At 37.0% G+C, this 15,814-nt stretch overlaps 1 protein-coding gene across 4 annotated transcripts in view; it reads left to right on the top strand.

Annotated features, from left to right (window-relative positions):
• KLHL20 (kelch like family member 20) overlaps positions 1 to 15,814 on the top strand; it is a 63,617-nt gene that overhangs the window by 6,052 nt on the left and 41,751 nt on the right. The window lies entirely within an intron of this gene.

The following is a 15,814-nucleotide window of genomic DNA, read 5'->3' as shown; positions in this document are numbered from 1 at the left end:
ACATTAGTGGTTAAGGTCCCTTCCAGGTCTAAAAACAATCCTTGACCCCCTGGTGAATCACTTGGACATTAGACTATCCTCTGTTCTATAATCCCTTGTTCTTTTGTCCTTATTTTTATCTTGCCTTGTCAAAATCCAACTTTGAATTATTCCCACCATCCACCTTCTTCATTCCTACTCACATGCTGCTGGACAGAACTAGAAGTCATGAAACTGCTGACTAGGGCCACTACAAATTTATGCTGACTAATCTCAACTATCCCCTTACTGCAGTAATACAGTCCTGCTACTCCTTAATTGATTCCCTGCAGCTGTTCCAAACCTTTTCTTCTCTCCTCAAGCCTCCCTTGCCACTCCTTCTCCCTACTCTCTTGCCTCTACACCAAAAAAAAGTAGAAGCCATTTGCCAAGATCAGGCTGTTCATTAAGAGCTCCCTCTTTTCCCTTTCTTCTGATCCCATATCTCTCTGACATCACCTTCCATTGTTTTCTCCTTCTAGTCTCTGATGAGTTGGTACCCTTTCTGTGTGCTAGGACAACTAAACTGCATATACCCTTGATGCTGTACTCTCTTCTCTAGGGAATTGTCCCAGCCATCACTCACACTCTTTTTAATCTTCAATCTCTCCCAATTTATTGACTGCTTCCCTTTTTACAAACATATTCGAGTCTTCCCATTAACTCTCTTTGTTCTGACTTCTGACCTTATCATTCAGCTGAAACTGCTCTCTTCATAGTTACTGACACTCTTCTAACTGTTCAATCAAATGATACTTTTTGACCTCTGCTGCATTTGACACTGTTGACCACCCTCTCCTTCCATTTCTTCTTCCTTGCTTTATGTGGCGCTGAACTCTCTTGATTCCTCTTCTGTCTGTCCGCCTCTTCCTTCTCAGTCGAGTACTTCATCTCTTACACCCCTAAATGGAGTGTCCCTCAAGACATTGTCCTTAACCCTTTTCCCTTTACTCTCTATCTGCTCTCACTTGGTGATATTATCAATTCCTCCATGTTCAATGATCATCTCCATGCAGATGACTCCTACGTCTGTATGTCCAGCTGTACTCTCTCCTGAATTCTGTCAGCTTCCTATTGGATATTTCAAACTAGATATCTCATAGTCATTGTATCCAAAACAGAATTTATTATCTTTTCCCTAAAACACTTGTCTCTAATAAACTTCCCCTTACTGGAGGGTACCACTGTCCTTCTAGTCACCCAAGTTCACAATCTCAGAGTCATCCTCTACTCCTCACTCTTATCTCTCAAATCCAATTAGTTGCTAATCTCTATAATGCCATTGACATGGAAAATTAACCTTTTATTAATTCCCTGTACAGAATCACCTGTAATTAAAAGAAACTAAATTAATTGTATAGAATTGAATTTTCACCCAGTTTGATTTTTTAAAAACCTGTTTCAAATTATTGAATCCAAAATAAAGACTCATCACCTACTGTCAAATTTGACAGTGTGGTATAGTAGAAGGATAAGAGTGTTGTATTTGGAATCAGAGAACCTGGGTTCAAATTTTGGCTAGTACCTATGTGACTAGGAGCAAAATCATTTAAACTCTCTGAGCTTCAGTTTCCTCACTTGTAAAATAAGGGTGTTGTATTAAGTCTCTTCCAGCTCAAAATCTATGATCTTGCTATTTCCAGTGTCTAACTATAGCTCATTTCACGCAGCAATTCTCAATATAAATTATAGTACTGATTCCATGTCCAGTGCCTCTTAACTTGTTTTACAGGATTTTCAAGTCCATTTTCCCTTTGTTACTTAATTTACAGTTCTGCATGTTTCCGTAAATGTGTTTCTGCATTTGATCATTTATAGTTGCATTTTGAATCCTTACTTTCATTTTGCTTCTGTGTTGTCTTTAGTTTTAAATCTGTTAATTTTTTTAAAGCCAGCAACTTAAAGCTTAGAACTCCAAAGATAGGAAACTATCAGTGAGCCCCTAGGAAAACTATGTTATCCTGCTGCAGGTTATTTGATATAAACAAGACAACTTTTTTAATCTAATGTGCTCATTTTAAGTCACTGTTTTTCCTTTAAAACATTAGGCTAAACATAAAAATAATCTTAAATTCTTTGCATTGGTACAATGGTGAGTCAGTACCTAAGGCTAATTTAAGCATATCTTTAGTATTGGAGTTTTTTCTCAGAAACATAAAAAAAAACGGTTACCATCTGTATAGAGCAAAAATTAGTAGAACATATTTGACCTACTAATGAGATTATATGTGAATGCATATATATCATGGAGAAATAATGTCTATGGAAAATGAAATTTTACATTACTGATTTTATATATTTTAGTATTATTTTATTAGGAAATTATTGCTTTATTTTAAAATTATTTTTAAACAATTTTCCACGTGCTTAAGTGTTATTGCGTTTTGGAGCAGAATAGTTTAGGTATAGTAGAAAGAACCTATGAGCTAAATTGACATTCATTATATGATGATGAGAAAAGAAGGACTTTATGTAATAAAGTTTATATAGATAACCTTCACATTTATTTCATAAAATGAGGTGTTTCTATGCTTTGGGAAGGCAATATTTGAGGAGTGTGAGGGAAGAGGGTATGTTGTTCACCACCGAAAAAAAGATATTATTTCACATTGTGAGCTCCTCAAGGGCAAGAAATTTCATTTTTGTCTTTGTGTCCCTGGCATCTAACACAGTGTCTGCCACATTGTAAACGCTCATTGAGGTTAATTATAACTATTCCTTCTATGTAGAGTATGGAAAGCATTTTGAGAGTTGAAAAAAATTTTTTCCCATGACTGATACAGAACAGGTACTTAATAAATGTGTTGAAGGGGAGCAGCTAGGTGGCACAGTGGATAGTGCACAGGCCCTGAAGTCAGGAGGACCTGAGTTCAAATCTAGCCTCAGACCAAATACTTGACACTTACTAGCTGTGTGACCCTGAGCAAGTCACTTAACCCCAATTGTCTAAACATAAAAATTAAATTAAAAAAAAATAGAAAAGGGAGCAGCAAGATTGTCTTGCCAGCATTTTGTTGATTTCAACCTCTTCCTGCTTCCGCCCCCTTTCCTCCCCCCGCCAAAAAAATAATTTTTTGCCTGATCTCTTTTATTTGGTGGCCAAGTAGAAGGAAAGACAAACAATATCAGCAAATACAATACAAAGAGGAGTTGAGGGGAAATCGTAGGATATATCATGGTTCCAATTACACTAACTTCCCACATTTTCTCCTTTGACCCCTAGTTTAACAAACACTAGTCTACATTATTCCCTTTCTACTAAAAATACTTTGTGACATAGTGGAAAGAACACCAGACTTAACATTAGAATTGATTTTTGACTGGTACATCCCTTAAATTTGCTGAGCCTTGGTTTTTTCATGTGTAAAATTGGTATAGTAGACCTACTTTACCTGTCACAATGTTGTGAAGATCAAATGAGATAATGTATGGGGAAATTGCATTGTAAGCTAAAGCAATGTACAACTCATGTACTTTATTTTTTCTTGCTATTGTGGGAGGATTTTTTGGTCTTTAAAAAAAACTTTATACTTTGTAGGCCCCAAGGAGACATGTTTTGGCTAATTACATCACAAGTGAAAACTTAAAAGCAGTCTTAATTTTTGTAATAATAGATTTTGTGTGTCTTTCAGACCGAGCCTAGAAGTGTTAACATGTTAGTAATATATTTGATTAATTCAGAGAGCTGTTGGGGCAGCTAGGTGGCGCAGTGGATAGAGCTCCGGCCCTGGATTCAGGAGGACCTGAGTTCATATTTGGCCTCAGACACATAACACTTACTAGCTGTGTGACCCTGGGCAAGTCATTTAACCCCATTACCTAACCAAAAAAAAAAATTCAGAGAGCTGTTGTGGTTTATTTGAGTGAGGGCCACATAACTTCATGTTAACAGCAGGCTAAAGTTCTGTACTGGCAGCTAAGTGGTGCAGTAGATAGGGTGCCAGATGTAGAATCAGGAAGACTCATTTTCCTGACTTCAAATCTGGGTTGACACTTATTAGTTGTGTGACCCTGGGCAAGTCACTTAACCCTGTTTACCTCAGTTTCTTCATCTGTAAAATGACTTGGAGAAGGAAATGGGAAACCACTCCAGTATTTTTGCCAAGAAAACTCCAAATGGTGTCACAAAGATTCTGACACAGTTGAACAACAAAAGTTTTGTGACTCAGAAACAAAATATAGCTTTATTAATTCAAGACACAGAAATACACTCCCATCATTTAACATATTACCATCTTAAAGTTTCAGAATTAGAAGGAATTCAGGTGACATCTTTGTCAAACCTGTCATTTTCTAGATGAAGAAACTGAGCTCAGAGCAAAATAAGTGATTTTCCCAAGGTCATATCTGATTAGTAGAATCAGGACTGGAACTCATGCCTTCCAGTTTGTAGTCTGGAATTTTTCCTTTTCTGTCATACTACCTGGTCAGTTTTGTTCTGTGTGGTATTTTATGTTATCTCAGCCCCAGAATATCAATCCTGAAGTTAGAATAGGATAAGCTGCCCTTTTACTGGTGTTATCCTAAGTTCTACTAGTTCAAAAATATTTATAGTGTTAGTAGTGACCTTTTAGCTTATATAAACTACTTCATTTACATATATACTATCAGTCCTTCACTTTCATGGGAGTAGCATTCCTAGAAAATAACAAAAGTAAAAAATGCAAATGTTGATACATTGAACCTATGGGAAATAGGGGGTTAAATTTCTGTAGCCACCAGAAACTATAGTTATCTCTTCTATATCATGACTTTGCCCATCACAGTTTCTATATATCACAGCTTGGCATAAGAAATTAAATGGGAATTTGGGGAGAGTTTTACAGAAGACCTGACTACACAGAACAAATACAGAAACTCAGAAATGCATAAAACATATATATATATATATATATATATATATATATAGTATTTTTATTTAACATTGACCTACATATGTCTGTGAGCAAATATTTAACCCAAATTTTACAATAAGGTACTGTAAATACCCCATAAAAGAGAAAAGAAACAGTTCAGACTACTCTTGTATGAAGGAAGGACCAAAAATTTTATGTGAATTTTCCAGGTCGTGGGGACACCATGCTCCTAATCCCTGCCATGTGGAAGGCATGACTGTATAGTCTTTTGCTAGAGATTGCTGAAAATACACTTTTCTGCATACAGTTCTTTCTAACAAAACATTAATTCTGATAACATGGAATTTTCCTAACACAGTAACCATGAAATAACCCATAAAATGCAGGGGAAGGGAGAAATAATGCTGGACTGTATGGAGAGGGATAGCAACGTCAGAAGAATCCCCAAGGTAAAAATGGGAAAGGGAAAATCTGCCATCTCTAGGCTCCTCCAGCTCTGTGATGAGTCCTGGGCCCATCTAAACTCAGAACTCCCACCAAGGGTGGCTCAGCTTGTCCTGGCCCAGTGGCTCAGGCATCAGGGGAGGCAGATGCTCGCTCAGCTACATAAGCAACAATGGGGACCACCGTCTCTTTTACCTGCAAATTAACTCGCTTTTCCGTTTTTTTCAATTCCTTCATCTGCTCTTGAGAGGTTACTGTAACGCTTTTCTGGAGCAGATTCACAAACACTTTTATGAATAATTTTCTTCTTTTTGCAGATATAAACTTGTCGCATTGTGCCTCATTTTTTTCCCTCTACAGCACATAGCTGGGAATGTGCACGGGGGCCATCTCAGAAGTGAAAATGAGGTTATTAATAAAATCATGCAGATGCTTGAAGTCTCGAAAGTTAGGTGCAAATGTTGAACATTGAGCAATACCATATCAGCCAAACCCCCAACAATTGTATGGTTAATGCTTTTGAATTGCACAATTTGCCAAAGGTTAATTACACATATGTTTCAGATTTTCTTAGAGAAAGTACAAAAGGTAATCTAAAGGAAACAAGAGTAAGAGCAAGGAAAACCGCCCTCTGCTACTGCAAGAGAGATTTTAATAGAATCACAGAATGTTAGAGCTGGAAGATACCTTTGATATTATCTAGTCCAGTCCCCTCATTTTCAAGATGATGAAACTGAGATCCAGGAAGGTAGATGATTTGCCCAAAGTCACAAACTAGTTAGAGTGAAGACTAGTATACAGGTCTCTTGAATCCCAAATCCAGTGTTTATTTTATAATACCACACTGTTTAGCCTAGTCTAAAATCTACTCCAGAAAATGTTGGGTTATTTTAAATGCTTAAAAAGTGGTTTTCATTAACAAGACTAAATATTACATTTACAATTTTACATATACTATTAGTCTGTATTTCATAATGAAATAATAAACTTCCGGTTATCACAGAATCTGTATCTTTGGGATGGTAAATTCAGCACACACAAAGTATCTACTGTGTTTAAGGAATTGAGTTAGGGGTTCAGATTTTACTGTACTACCTTTTCCTTAAGATTCCCAAAGCAAGTATTTCCCTGTATTTTAAATGGCTCTGCTTTTATTGCCTTCTTGGTGCCAGTAAAAATGTTTACTTTTTTTCCTTATTATAACCAATTTCAATTCATTTACCAATTTTTACCAATTTCAGACAGAAGCTGTACTCTACTAAACAGATAACATCGGACTGCCTTAACAATGTAGAATATAAAACTGAGCAGGAGAATATGGTCTAAGCAGTTTTTTTAGGGAGATTATTCTAACGGCAATGTGCAGGATGGACTGAAGACAGAATTGACTGGAAGAAGGCAGACAGTAGAATCTCAGAGTTGGAAGAGAACTCAGAGAGGCTTATCTAATTCACTCAAACCTAAATTAGAATATACCTTACATCATATCTGACAGGTGATTATCTAGGGTTTCTTGAAGACCTCTAACGTTTTCAAGTAGTCCTTTTATCTTTTGGTTAGTGCTAATACTTAGGATGTTTTATCTAACAATGTATTAATATGTTTTTTTGCCATTTCTGTTCATTGGTCCTAGTTCTGTCCTTTGGAAGCAGTTAATAATAATAATAGCAATAATAATGACTAGCATTTATATAGGTTTAAGATTTGCAAAGCGCTTAACAGATAACACATTTTATTGTCACAACAACCCTGGAAGGTAAATTCTGTTATTAAGCCCATTTTATAGATGAGGAAATTGAAACAGATTAAGTGACTTGACCAGGGTCACAAGTAGTAAGTGGCAGAGGCCAGTTTTGAACTCAGGTCTTTTTGACTCCAGGCCCAGCTGTCACACCATGTAGCTGCCAGTACTAATGATAGTTCATATTTACGTAGTGCTTTAGTATTAATAGAGTGCTTTCCTCATAAAATAAGCACTAATGCTCCGTGAGAAAGGTAGGACAAGTATTGTTATCTCCATTCGACCATCAATTTCCCCAGAGAAGATGAATAATTGCTTGTGGCAATAGGGCTAATAACTGTCTTAGGCAGAATTGGAGTGTACTGACTACAAGTGCAGCATTCTCCTTGCTGCCTAAAAGAAAACAATGCTACCATTTACGTAGTACTTCAAAGCTTGCAAGGTATTTTTCCTATATTAACTCATTTGGTCATTTGACTTGCCTATTAAACAAAATAAGCGTAATTCCCTTTCCATGTGTTAAGGCTTCACATACTTGAACACAGTATTATATCCACTGTAAGTCTCTCTTATACAGTCTAAACATCCTTAGTTCCTTCCAATAATCCAGGTATTGCATAAACTCAAGAGCTGTCACCATCATGGTTGCCCGTTTCTGAATGTTCTCCAACTTAACTGATATCCTTCCTAAAATGTGGCCCTCAGAATTGAGCATAATACTCTAGATGTTTCTGACCAGGGCATAGTACAGCAAGATTTTAATCTCATTTCCAGAAGCTATTCTTCTGTTAAGGTAGCCTAAGATTATTTTTGCTGTTCTTGACTGCTGTATCATACTGTTGACTTTTGTCATTGCCTTCATCAGAGTTCTTAAAGTCTTTCAAAATTGTTTTTCTTTATAATGTCCTTGGATAAGTTATTTTCCTAGTTCTGCTCACTTCACTCTGTATTGGTCTTCCTAGGTTCCTCTGAAACTGTCCGTGTCATCATTTCTTCGCTGATCATTCAATTATATTCATATACCATAATTTGTTTAGACATTCCTTAATAGATGGGTACTCCTTAGTTTCAAGTTTTGTAATTGAGCAACTCATTGGCATTTTCTAGAACAATCATAAATGAATGCATTTATGCATTGAAATATCCCATATTTGACAGAAAGAATGAAAACATTTTGAAACTAGCACACAGCAGTATTTGTGGAGCTGTCAGGGAACTTTTATGTGCTTCATTTCCCATTCGGGCAGGTTAGTCCCTCTGTAGGCAACCCGGTCACCCACTTATCCCCACCATCCTGAGGGCTTACCATATGAATGAGAAACTTAATGCACACACCCTATCAACTTAGCCCTCTGGAGCTCAGCACTCTAGAGCTCAAGAGATCTGCCAACCTAAACCTTTTAGGATCAGGGATTATAGGCTCATGACAGCCTGAAGGACCCTTTGTAGTTAGCAACATTCGCTTCTAATTATTTTTGTAGGTATTCTTACTATTTGCATTGCTGTGGTTGTGTGTATGTGTGTGTATTTTGTCTCTTCTTCATTCTGCATCAGATCATGTATTTCTATGTTTTTCTGTAGTCATCATATTTGGGCAGCTAGGTAGCTCAGTGGATAGAGTGCTGGGCCTGCAGTCAGGAAGACTTATCACCCTGAGTTCAAATCTGGCCTCAGACACTTAGTAGTTGTGTGACCCTGGGCAAGTCATTTAACCCTGTTTGCCTCAGTTTCCTCATCTGTAAAATGAACTAGAAAAGGAAATGACAAACCACCTCAGTGCCTCTAACAAGAAAACCCCAAATGGAGTCGCAAAGAGTTGAACACAGCTGAAATGACTGAATAGCAACACCGTTCATCATATTTGTTGTTTCTTACAGCACAATTATATTCAGTTACATTTGTGAACTACGGTTTGTTTAGCATCTACTTTTTTTCAGTTCTTTTGGTACCACAAAAAGTATTGCTATAACTATTTAGGTATATGTGGGAACTTCCTTCTTATTAGTGCCCTCTTTGGGGTATATGCTAGTAGCAGACTCTGAATCAAAAGATATGGACATTTTAGTCACTTTATTTGTATAATTCCAAATAGCTTTTCAAAAAGATTACACTGATCACAGCTCCACCCCAGTGTCGTGTGCACTCATTGAGAATAGGGACTATATTTTCAATTTGTGTCCCCAGTTCTTATCATAGTGTCTAGCATATAAATAGTAGGTGCTTAATAAATGCTTGTTGACTTACTTTGATCTCACCCTTCTTAACTGAAGGCATCACATATCTACTACCAAAAGAAGAGAATGCTATTGAGCTCTTCAGACATAGATTAATTACATGTTTAGGTACTTTATATAAAGCATTCACAGCTTGTATCACTAGAAGAATCTTTAAACATAAGGGGAAAAAATGTATTACATAGGAGTAAAAGGGGTGGGTCAAAAAGTCTGAGGGGTATAAAGAAAAACTTATTTGGAAATTACTGAATAAGCTACCTGAGAGTACTGTGACAATTAAACTGCCTTTATAGGTTATTGCAAAGACTTTTGATTAAGTTCTGCATTTGTGGCTTAGTTATATACTATAAATATATAAAATAGGCCCAAACAGTAATGTCAAGAGCAATTGGTATAAAATGTGACATTTTTCAGAGATGGTTCTGCCTAGCTTTAAATCATCATCTCTTCTAAATGGAATTTACACATGGCTTACAAATTAAAGGAGTCAAACCAAAATGTCTTATTAATCATTTGATGTATATGGATGACGTAAAACTCTGTACCTCCACTGAAAAAACACATTAAATAGCTCCTTCATCTCATAGTATCTTTGTCCAGTGATAGCCAAATGATGTTTGGACTTGATAACAAAATGTCCCTTGGACTTGTAAATGCCTTTATGTACTCCAAGGAAATACAGAGACGGAAGGCTTTGAATTTCAATCAAGAGGCCAAACTGAACCATTGGACAAAAGTAGTATCTTATAAATGCCTTGGTCTCCTTGAGGTAAGACCTGTCAAGTGTGAAGTTAGAAAAGAAAAAGCTGTAGTTGATTGTTAAAAAAATACTGGCTTCCCCAAATCAAATCTCCATGAGTAGTAGAACTTACTTAAAGCAGTTAATATTAACACAATACCAGTGTTAATCTATACTTTTAGAACTATAAAATGGGTCATAGTAGATTTGGGAAGTATCAGGACTGGACTTGTGGTTTCCTTAGTATAGGAAGTTCTCAGGTAAGGAAACTCTCCACCAGTGTAGGACAGCACTTTTTCTACAACGTCTAGTCTTAGAAAAATTGCCTAGAACACTGAGAGGTTAATTATTACACTGTTTTCATTGTAACAAAAAGACCTATATGATAGTGATGACACAAAGGATCTCTTACTAGATCTCTAAGGCGGCCAAAGAAAAAATTAACAACCTAAGAAATGCTTTTAGAATCAGTAATAAAAGTTTATAACAAGTACATGCCATCAAATTTGTCAAATGTAACCAAAAACCTCTGGACAAGGCCTGTAAAACAGGTAAGTGCCAAAAGTGAAATCAGAAGCACCTCCATAGGCTTCATGAATTCAGCTTACAGCACATTGACAGGAAATATCAAGTGTCACAATTTCAAGCATCTGCTCTTTGCTAAGTACTGTGCTAAGCATTGGAGATGCAAACAAAGGCAAGTGGAGGCAAATTTTTCTATAAGTTTGGCTGTGAAAAGTAGGAGAGCTTTATTTTCCCCCTTTTTTGGTGAGGGATTGGGGTTAAGTGACTTGCCTAGGGTCACACGGCTAATAAGTGTTAAGTGTCTGAGGCTGAATTTGAGCTCAGGTCCTCCTGACTCCAAGGCCAGAGCTCTATCCTTGTGCCACCTAGCTGCCCCAGGAGAGCTTTATAGGATGATAACCTGAGGAGGATGTGTAGAGTAAATGTGTGGGAATTGTTTTTGGTTTTTTGTTTGTTTGTTTGTTTTGGTTTGTTTTTTTGGTGAGGCGGTCGGGGTTAAGTGACTTGCCCAGGGTCACACAGCTAATAAGTGTCAGATATCTGAGGCTGGATATGAACTCAAGTCCTCCGACTCCAAGGTGGAGCTGTATCTACTGCACCACCTATCTGCCCCAGGTGTGAGAATTGAATGAACCACACTGACTCCATGTTGTGACTCACTTCTGGATCTAACTCGGTTCCCTTTCTATTCAATTATGGGTCTAGTCCAATTTCTGTCTTGAGAGAAAACGTTATTCATTTATGGGAGTTGGGAGACAATTCTATTGCATTGTTTGAACCTAGCTCTGTTTGGGGCTGGGAAGCTGGACCACCTCTACCTGTTAGTTAGAGATCCTTAACTAAGGACCTGGGGAACCTGTGGCCAGGTTATGCTGACCAGAAACCCAGTCAGATCCAAAGATTTATGAAAGGAGTTTTCTCACATTTATACATCTCAAGCCACCTATATGCCTTATCTGAAAAGTGGCCACATGCTGGTCAGTCAGCTACTGTTTCCATCTTCTTTCCTTCCTTTCCACCTTCCTTCCTTGATTCCTTGATTGAATACAGACACTTGAAGGGAGTGGGGCACCTCATTTTCTAATTTCAGAGAATTGCACCTGTTCTCTCCCCTTCCCAACTCGCAAAGTCCCCAATCTTTCTTCCAATTAGAAATTAGATTGCCTAATCTTGTATCCTGGTTTATATCCTATTGTTTTCTTTTAAAAAATACATAAAAATCTGTCTCCTCCTGTATTTAGAGCCAAGTGCCAAGCTGAAGAGGGAATTGATAGGCATTGCTTAATAAATCTATATGCTCGAAAGCTCAAAGCTTTGTCTTTTCAGTCATTTCAGATTCCATCCATCATAAAGGTTTATTAAGGATGGAAGCATGTGTTTGTAGGCAGCAGAGGAAGATTGAAGAGTAGATAAGGGGACAAGTATTCAGAAAAAGTCAGAAAGGAGTGGAGTCCAGGGTACAAATAGAGGAATTGGCCTTGTTGAAAAGAAGGTTAAAAAAGTGCCTGGGGAAAAGATGAGACAAATGATATCAACTTTTTAAGCAATAGAATAGAGAAGAAGAGAAAGCTTACTCTGAATGACCTCCATTCCTCAGTAAAGTATGTGGTAAGGTCTATTGTTAAGAAGTGGAAAGAAGAGTCAGGGAAGAATAAAAGGATTGCTGTGTAGCAGCAGGGCTCAATTTGGATTAGATATCATGAATGTGTAATTGATCTGGTATGAATAGTTGTGTGATTTTTTTATTCACTACTGCTTAGAAGCTTGAGTAGAATCCAAGAGAGTAGATGGAGTGGGGTGCAGTAGGGAAAGGGATATGGATAGCCCACGGTTGGGCTTTTGCAAGATACGAGCATAGGATAAGGGGCCACAGGATTCAAGAATACAAAGTAATATGTAGTTGTATTCGTCCACTATAAGATTAAAACTAAATGGGAAGAAAAGTCCAGAGCTGGAAAGAGGGCCTGGAAGAACACTGAAAAGAGGAGTGATTATAGACACACACACACACCCCCCACACACACTTTATGGCACTAAATCTTTTACATTTTTATGTAAATTAAGATTAGTATGAAACCTTTTTTATTTCAAATATTTCAGTCTCTATTAACATGGGACATGTTAAAGCTGCTTTTCTTCACTTTTAAGTTATAAAGTATAAGGAAGCCTAATTGTAGCACTGATAGCAATGTGATTAAAAGCTTACTTGCTTGTTTATGTGGGTGAGTAAAATTATTCTTTAACAGCTTTGTTATTTTTCAACCATTACATTTCCAAGTATAAGCAACTATTTCTGCCAGATCACAAGAATTATATGCAGTTTAAACCCCTGTTTAGCTTTAAATACAGAAATATATGTGTTCAAAATGACTAAAAAGGACCCAACTTGGACATTTATAACATCAAAATCACTTTAAGGTAGGAATAAGTTTTTCATTCTATGTGAGGCTTATTCATGCTTTTCTATATAATCTACATAAAAGTTGTGCCTGGTAGGCTTCATGCCTTCCTCTTAAGATGCAACGAGATATAGTGAAAAGTAGTCAAGATACCCCGGAGTTCAAATATTGGTTCAAATTCTTAATAGCTTTCTAACCATAGGCAGGTCAGTTAACCTCTCTGAGGCTCAGTTGTTTGTTGTTGTTGTTGTTTTTTAATAAAATAAGGATAATACACTAATAATGATGTCTATTTACATAATGTTTTAAGGTCATTTGAGCCTTACAGTATCCCATTGAAACAGGTACAATAGATAATATCCCCATTTTACAGATAAGGAAATTGACTCTCAAAGAGGTTAAATGACTTGCCCATGGTCATACACTTAGTTCAAGTGACAAGGTTCAAATTAAGGATTCTTAGTTCTAAGTCCAACCATCTGCCATACATTATTCCCTCTCCTACCTGTTTCACAGATTACTTGTAAGACATTTTTGTTTTGTATTTTATTTAGTATGTGCATTTATTGTTTCTCCATTTTCTTCCGCATGAACAATAAAAAATAAAACCTTCAAACCAAATGTAGTTCAGCCAAAAGATTCTCTTATTGACCATGTCCAAAAATGTTGCATTTTGCATTTTAAGAGTGAGAAACTGTGTAAACTTGAAGTACTGTATACATTTGAATTATTATCATCATCATCATCATTGTTATTCTTATTCTTTTAATATCTCAAGGTACTAGTATAGCAGTTGGGCTGTCCTTCAGTTGTGATTCATTTTTTTCTTTATGACAAATCCATCTCTCCTTCCAGCCATGCATAAAATCACAAGATAAAGATTTTGAGCTGGAAGGGACCTTATTTTACATATGGGGAAACTGAGGCCCAGAAGGTTACCCTGGGTCACACACTTAGTATGTACTTACCACAGTGCCTGTCACATATTTGTTGACTAAAATGGCACAGCTGGAATTTGAACCAGGTCCTCTTAACTCCAAGTTCATAGTTCATTCTGTGGTATCACACAGCCTTAGTAATGTCCTTTATGCCACTTCTTGTACACACATCCTTATTGGTAATATACTACAGCCTCCTTAAAGCAATTATGCATCTTTCTGTTGCCCTTTGGACCACCTGTAGTTTTAATTCTTATTAGGTTATGGTCTTCCCATGATTTGAAGCCATATACCAACACTGGGAAAGCATGGGCTTCTTGACATCAAACACTGAAAATACTAGCCAATTTCCTAAATGCTGTCCAGTTATTTATTCAACTGTGGGCCCAGTTCATTGTCTGTTTATAAAATATAAATGTTCTGTATATCTATTAACTAGCTCAGTGGTCTGCTTGTCCAACTATATGTCAAAATCCACTTTATTTTTCTCCAGTGTAGGTGGTTAAATTAATCTCTTCTAAATTTTTATGGATTTTCCTGAAGAGGCTTTGCAGCGTTCAGGGACTGGATGCAATGAATATAGTGCCATCTGCAAACAGGAACATTTAGACGTAGAAATCCTTCCCTGTTTGAACTCCGTGCAGGATTATTCTTCATGAAACTGATGAACATCTTAAGTAAACAGAGTCTGTTTTATGCTTTGGTGTAAATTCTCAGTGGGTCATTAAATGGAGTTGTCTCCTCAGTCACATCTGACACAGAAAGGTGTATAATTTTAACATGTCTGTGAGGCATAGTTTGAGAAGAGCTTTAAAAGCTGCTTTTTGTTCTACTGAGTCAAATGTTTTTCAAAAATCATCAGTGTTAGTCAGAGGGCATGTATATTCTTTATGCCGCTCAGGATGTTGTTTGATGGAAATGTTATATGAAAAAATCATTTTTTCAGTGCAAGCATTCTTTAAGTGTTATAACCAAGTCCCTGCCTTTAGAGAGGGTCAGGGAGGGAGGGAGAAGAACAAAGAAGCATTTGTTAGGTGCCTACTGTATGCTAGACACTACGCTAAGTGCTTTAAAAAGATCCCATGGGAGCTTACAGTCTTTCCTTTTGGGGTCTTCAGGAAGTCTAGAAAAGGGATAGCCTTAGTGGTCCAGTGGCTCTGGAGTCAAGAGACCTACCTGTGTGACCCTGGAAGAATCATTTCACCTCCCTGGGCCTCAGTTTCCTCATCTATATAATGAGAGTTGGACTGGATGGACTCTGAGTTTCTTCCAACTCTGCATCTACAGTCCTGCGATGCTGAAGCTAAGATGTGTCATGTGAAGGCTCTTTAGTTCTAGAAAGCCATAGTACCAATCCTTGAGACAAAATACTTCTAGAGGAATAAAGAGCAGTTTATAGTCTGCAATAGCTCCATGGAAATAACTCCTTAAAAACATTCACCTATCTTCATTCTAATTCTGTTCTCACCAAGCAACCTTCAGATTGTTTTATAATTGGATTGTCTGAGGGCATTTACTACTACCCTCCCCTCCACCACATCAAAGAAATGTTATCAGTTATCTGAAGGATAAATACATGTTCCATAGGGAAATGTCTTTAAGACCTACACAAAAATCTTGTCTGTTTAACCTTGCTGGTTGCCCAGGCTACCTTAGGTCATACCCCTTACTATTTTCTTGCCAGACATTTTTCCCCATAATAAACTAATAAGCTGACATTCTGATTTGTAAGTTAGTCTCTTGAATTTGTCAGTCAGTGTTTGTCCTTCAGATGTTGTTTACCAGTCTTCATTTTTATATTGAAGAAATATTTCTTTTTGTTATTTCATATCTCACTTCAATGGCTTCTCCCTCTGATCTGGCCTTATTTTGTTAGCTATATTCTGCATGCACTATGCCATAGAGAAATTTCAAATATCT

This window comes from Phascolarctos cinereus, unplaced genomic scaffold (genome assembly GCF_003287225.1).
Source record: "Phascolarctos cinereus isolate Bilbo 61053 unplaced genomic scaffold, phaCin_HiC Scaffold_5;HRSCAF=322, whole genome shotgun sequence".
In the NCBI taxonomy this organism is placed as follows: domain Eukaryota; kingdom Metazoa; phylum Chordata; class Mammalia; order Diprotodontia; family Phascolarctidae; genus Phascolarctos; species Phascolarctos cinereus.
This window is presented reverse-complemented; position numbering and strand designations above follow the sequence as displayed.